Source organism: Panulirus ornatus, chromosome 59 (assembly GCF_036320965.1).
Source record: "Panulirus ornatus isolate Po-2019 chromosome 59, ASM3632096v1, whole genome shotgun sequence".
Taxonomy (NCBI): domain Eukaryota; kingdom Metazoa; phylum Arthropoda; class Malacostraca; order Decapoda; family Palinuridae; genus Panulirus; species Panulirus ornatus.
In genome coordinates this window covers 10,155,674-10,162,391 of record NC_092282.1, presented here as the reverse complement: position 1 = coordinate 10,162,391, position 6,718 = coordinate 10,155,674, and the positions used below count along the sequence as shown (strand labels likewise).

General features: G+C 40.6%; 1 protein-coding gene and 1 long non-coding RNA gene across 6 annotated transcripts in view; one reads left to right on the top strand and one right to left on the bottom strand.

Annotated features, from left to right (window-relative positions):
• Positions 1–696: 696 nt before the first annotated feature.
• LOC139767331 (uncharacterized) overlaps positions 697–6,718 on the bottom strand; it is a 137,508-nt gene continuing 131,486 nt past the window's right edge. The window contains exon 3 of the long non-coding RNA XR_011717038.1: positions 697–764. This is a non-coding gene — a long non-coding RNA (uncharacterized lncRNA). The remainder of the gene's footprint in view (positions 765–6,718) is intronic.
• LOC139767330 (irregular chiasm C-roughest protein-like) overlaps positions 3,375–6,718 on the top strand; it is a 97,610-nt gene continuing 94,266 nt past the window's right edge. For 2 of the 5 annotated variants that reach the window (XM_071696647.1, XM_071696645.1), the window contains exon 1: positions 3,375–3,744. The gene's annotated coding sequence lies outside the window, so the exon portion shown is untranslated. The remainder of the gene's footprint in view (positions 3,745–6,718) is intronic. The other 3 variants (XM_071696649.1, XM_071696648.1, XM_071696646.1) reach the window with 2 other exon arrangements.

Genomic DNA, 6,718 nt, shown 5'->3' with positions numbered 1-6,718 from the left:
GGCCTGTATGAAATGTATAATGCTACGGGTGTAGAACAGTATGATGAAAAGAGGAAAAGCAGTCTAGGTGCACCTGGGGAAGGGGATAAATCCACCCCTTATTTTTTTTTTACAAGCGTCGAAGGTGGTAGGTGTTAGGAAAGATGTGGTGTAAACAGTCCCAAAAGCTTAGCGGTGTAAGGAAGGAAGCAGACGTCACAACTGTCCACACTTAACCCAGGAGTTGGCAAAGGCCACACAGCAATCACGTGACGCAACGATTGTCTATCATCTGCTTATCTGTCTTTCTCGGCCATATTGTCTACGTGTGTGTGTGTGTGTGTGTGTGTGTGTGTGTTTACACACATATTACATGTATATATATATATATATATATATATATATATATATATATATATATATATATATATATATATATATATCCCTCGTATGTCTCGTCTCTCTCGTTCCCTTTCAAAAACACGAGTTGACATATATATACATATATATCTCTCCCTCCCTAACATGTTAACTCCCTAAATAACATTAAAATCTAAGGCTTCCTTTCTTTGTTTCTGTCTTGTGGAGCGCCCCCTAAACAAACAAACAAACAAAGACTCCCTTCCCTACAGGTCCCCCCCCCCATGTACAAACACACACGAATTTCATTTGTTACAAGACCTGTCAACAAAATAATTCAAGAACAATTTTTACTTACTGTAGTTGCCGCGTGCTTATGGAGATACGGTTACAATTCATCAGTATTCACGGAGGTCTGGAGAAACCTGGGGAACACAATTGCAGTTGTTTATATGTTTACAGGTCTTAAAATCATCTTACTTGTATCCGGTCAGTTACTTTTGATTCTTAAGGTCAAATTCCCTTGAAATTACTTTATTATTAACATTAACATTTAAGTATCTTTATGCATATTAACATTAACATTTAACTATCTTTATGCATATGGACAGTGGTAAGTGAATGATAATGATAATAATAATGATGATGATGATAATGATAATAATAATAATGATGATAATAATAATAATAATAATAATATAATAATAATAATAATAATAATAATAATAATAATAAATGGTTCATGCAGTACCTTCCTTATTACACTTTTCCTTTGCTCCTTATGTGCTTCTGTACGTCATCCATTTACAGATGAAGGAAAGGCGTGTGTAGTATGGGAAGGCATGGGAGTACATGGGTGTATGTGGGAAGGCATGGGAGTACATGGTGTTATGTGGGAAGGCATGGGAGTACATGGTGTTATGTGGGAAGGCATGGCAGTACATGGGAAAACCAGATAACAGAAGACCTGATGGTTTATGACGAGGTTGTATGATGGAATATATATATTCATTATTTATCTATTATACTTTGTCGCTGTCTCCCGCGTTAGCGAGGTAGCGCAAGGAAACAGACGAAAGAATGGTCCCGCGTTAGCGAGGTAGCGCAAGGAAACAGACGAAAGAATGGCCCAACCCACCCACATACCCATGTATATACATACACGTCCACACACCCACATATACATACCTATACATTTTAACGTATACATATATAAATACATAAACAGACATATACATATATAAACACATGCACACAATTCATACTTGCTGCCTTTATATATATATATATATATATATATATATATATATATATATATATATATATATATATATATATATATATATATAAGGGATTAGATATAAGTGGACACCATTTGAATCCTCCACCTACAGAAGATTAGAATCCTCTGTTGGCAAAACAGGATGAGCGAATCGCACCTGAACAGCGTTTTGACCCTGTTTACATCTATACACACACACACACACACACACACACACACACACACACACACAGTATTGCCACGCTGGAGGACATGGCTCTTTGGTATCACATTCACGGTAAACCTATCGCAGTGTGGCAACGATTTTCGGATGAGGGATATATCATGACCGCGGATTTTTGATGGGTTTAGGTGGGCGTTAACCCGTGTGGTGGTGATGGCGACGAAGCTAAATGGAGAGTGTGAGGGTGATAGTCAGATAGATAGATGAATAGATAGATAGAGACAGATAGATAAATAGATAGATAGATATAGATAGATGGATAGATAGAGAGATAGATAGAGAGATAGGTAGATAAAGGTAGATAGATAGATAGATAGATAGAGAGAGAGAGAGAGAGAGAGAGAGAGAGAGAGAGAGAGCGCGCGAGAGAGAGAGAGAGAGAGAGAGAGAGAGAGAGAGAGAGAGAGAGAGAGAGAGAGAGAGAGAGAGAGAGAGAGAGAGAGAGAGAGAATGTGTCCACATGTAGTGCAACCCTTCATCTGTGGCCGAGAGCTAGTTCTCTCTCTCTCTCTCTCTCTCTCTCGCCTGCACACGCATAGGTTAAGGACATTTAAGGTCATATACGACCACTCGTTAACCCCTGGGAACGACGGTACGACCCTAGAACCCAACGGTACGACCCTAGTACAAGATGGCGCGATTCCAGAACCAGACGGTAGGAAAGGCCAGGCCATGAAACACTAGGGTCGTATCGTCGTGCTAAGGGTCGTACCGTCGTGCTCAAGGGTCGTTATGTACTCAAGGGTCGTACCGTCGGGCTCAAGGGTCGTACCGTCGTGCTCAAGGGTCGTACCGTCGTGCTCAGGCGGTACAGAAATAATTTCTCAATGAAAAAAAAAATCACGCCAGGTCAAAGTATCGAAAAAAAAATCAAGTTTAGTTCGGAGCTTCGAAACCGTTCGAGCTCTCGCTTCGAACATGTGCCCCACGAAAACCGCGAAAACTCCGAAAACCGCCAGAAATTTCCCCCCGGTGGGCGGTGGTGGCGCTGAACAGCCAGACAGCCAGAAATAGACGTGTGGTTCCCGGGTGCCAGCCAATTTGGCCCCGTGGCGAGCAACGGGGAAACACTAGTTCCCGCTCGCACCACCGCGATGTTTGGCGCTGTTTTCTCCCCTAATCCTTCGCCTGTGGGTTTGTCCTTGACTGTGTATGCTCCCGAGGGTCTATATTCTCCCCTGAGGTGTAGGTAAGGTAGACTGAGATGGGAACAGGGGGGAAATTTGCGACAGAACACAAGGGACCAGATGCCTCGGCTTCTACGCCATGTGCCAAGTCCAGAGCGAAACACTCTGGCCACATCGGCATCAATGCCACTTCGTATATATCTACCTAATTCTGTCCGTCGTAACCGAGTCGAAATTCCACATATCACTACAAAATCTCTTAAAATATAACTAGTACACCTCGCTGATACGACAGGCGAGGAATCTTGAGGATAATGGTGGAGTAGGCACGGGGAAACAAAATTACGAAGTGGCACCTCGCGCGCGCCCTTTCCCCAGTGGGGGTCTGGGCTCGTCCGACACATGAGGTCAGTTTGGGTCGGGACGCTGTGGAGGAAGGTACTCGCCACTGTCGCTACGCAAATTCTGGATTATCACTTCCGTGTGCTTCTTGAAGGTGAACTAAAGGATAATAAGGAGAAAAAAAATTACATATATGAATATATTAACATTAAATATCAGTGCCGCGATATGAAATGCTTGCACAACGTAACTACCCGATATAGTTTTATACCCAGTTACAACTTGAAAATAGCTTCGTTAATCCAAGGCAAGAGAGGAAAATAAAAGTGTTGAAAATATATAGACACCAATGTAGGTAAATTCCCCCCGCTGGTGACTGTACCTTTCTGGATATTACCATGCATGTGTGAGGCGAGTGGGCACTGGTGTGGGTAAGTCCATTAAATTTTGGTTTTTCATAACTTAAAGAGACATAATTCGGGTCATCAGCAGCGTGCGTTGCTGGCTCACGGAATGACCGTGTTCCCACGGTTAAGACTGGCAAATTTGGCACTTACTGAACGCTTAGGATGTATCATTTCTCCCATCTTCTTAGCTGGGTCATTATACTTCTTGTAATGCTGTAAAACTTTAATGTATATTTACTGTAATCTAGTTTAGGGTTTACCATGGGTTGAGTCCAACAGTTTCTACCGACATTACCTTATGAAAATCATGGTAGGATTCACATTTACGACTGAGATATATATATATATATATATATATATATATATATATATATATATATATATATATATATATATCAACTACATTTTCGTATATAGAGATTTCTGTGTATACATCTATTTTCCTCATCTCGCTCTCCTACGCGATAGACATGCCACATGACCCAATCTCGAGGGGGAGGTAGATAGACAGTCTCTCTCTCTCTCTCTCCTGCAGACACAGCAGTTCGTGGGAGAGCCTGGCTTCACACGCCGCTGAGACAGTGGTTCGAGGTCATACTTGCTCGAGGCAAAGGGTTGGGTTAAGGAGAAGGTGAGGGAGGGAGGTGGATGGTTGGTGAACACTGTGGCAATAGGCTTTTCGAACCTAATGACCCAATTGATGGCTTGTTAACCTTCAAGTTACTTTACGATCATTGAGTTAATCAAAAAGAAAAATTGCTAAGAGTATGTTCATCATTCATTTATTTCACTGTAGGATTAGAGGTTAAATAAACAGAATTACAATTACGAGTTAAGTACTTATCTACTTATCCTAGTTATATAACTGACTCTTCAGTTATTGTCCCCTGAAATAGGCGAACTATGAATCCAAAATGATCAAAGTGCGATTCTCATAAGCACGACGACTTGCGCTGGCAGCAACCGTACGTAAACAAACCAGGTCAAAGGGCGCGCGAATCCTACCGAACACTTCATCCATTTCTATCCTGGTCATCAGTGCAATAACTCCGACCGAAGACTTGAACTGTGTATCACAACAATCAAAACACCATACTAGAGACGCACCAAGGGCGACAGGCACTTCAACAACCAATTACCACGGACGTATGACACTGTCCCCCCAACCTAACGGACGAAGTCTATCCTTCACGGCTTCGAAGTCGATATACACACACGGGGCTCACACTGCCCCCCCTGGCCCGCTGTGGGTACGTGTGAAGGAGTGATAACATTTCCTTTTTTTTTTTAAAGTGAGTTTTGAAACGTGTTCAAACACTTTCGTCTGGGTCGTTGGGGAGGGGGAGAGCGAGGGAAGAACACGCGACACAGGGTTCCAAATTTGACTACGAGGCTCTCCAAATTATCTTGTGGAATGTCACAGACACACACACACTCACACACACACACACACACACACACACACACACATATATATATATATATATATATATATATATATATATATATATATATATATATATATATATATATTTTGTACTATTCGCCATTTCCCGCGTCAGCGAGGTAGCGTTAAGAACAAAGGACTGGGCCTTTGAGGGAATATCCTCACCTGGCCCCCTTCTTTGCTCCTTCTTTTGGAAAATTAAAAAATAAAAAAAAAAGAGGGGAGGATTTCCAGCCCCCCGCTCCCTCCCCTTTTAGTCGCCTTCTACGACACGCAGGGAATACGTGGGAAGTATTCTTTCTCCCCTATCCCCAGGGATAATATATATATATATATATATATATATATATATATATATATATATATATATATATATATATTTATTTATTTATATATATGTAATCGCCAGTTAACCAGAGTACAGTCTCGTCCAAAGGAGTCCATCACTTCCCTGCTACTGAAAGTAGCGCAGCCTTAAATCTATCAAACAGGCCTTTTCAGAGAGAGGTGTCCTGTGTTTATAATGTATATTTATATATATATATATATATATATATATATATATATATATATATATATATATATATATATATATACGTTATAATATACATCATCATATGAATATGATGATGTATATTACCTATATAAATCTTCAACAGAATTGCATCGTATTCGCTGTTATCCCCAATAAAAAAGAAATAATAATACGTATTACTTTCGAAAGATGCTATACCTTTGCGCTTCCAGCCAATGAGCGGGCAGGGACGTGATCTCCGGCTGGTGATTGGCCCTGTTGGAAGGAATCTAGCGGCAGGCCCCGCCCACCGGCCGCTATCGCCCGGGCCAGATAACAAATAAAGGTGGCGTAATATTCCCTGTATCAAATGATGGCAATTAAGATCCCGAGGAGTGATTATGGCTAATTAATTACAGGTGAGGTGTATCTCCACTGACGGTGATAGGCCTACACACACACACAAAGTCAAATATACGTACATATGAACATTTTTTTTTTTTTCATACTATTCGCCATTTCCCGCGATAGCGAGGTAGCGTTAAGAACAGAGGACACGGTAGGTCACCCAGCCGTTCATCACTGTTACATACATAATACATCATGCTGTATTGTTCTCAGAAATTTATCTTTATACAGTTCATGATTACATCTATTATTATTTTTGGTAACCAGTAACCCAAGATAGTACTCTCTATTGTCAACATAGTGATCAATTAAGTTGTTTGTGGCCACATTTCGCATAAGTACTATATTTCACCACGCAAAATCTTTTACACTATCCATTTACTAAGAAAATACGCTAAAATTTACATCCAATTCTAATCCAATATGAGAATGTACGCATTTTGGAAGCCACAGAAAAAAAAAAATGGCTTTCATATCTTTCCTCTGCTTTTCTAAAGATAACTCCATTTAAAAAAAAATATCCCACTTTTTTTTTTAATATGAACTTTTGGATCTGCAGTGTTTATGGTAGAACTGTCAAAGCGATTTGGACAACGCACGATTACATCAGCGCACGGTAGAACCAACGC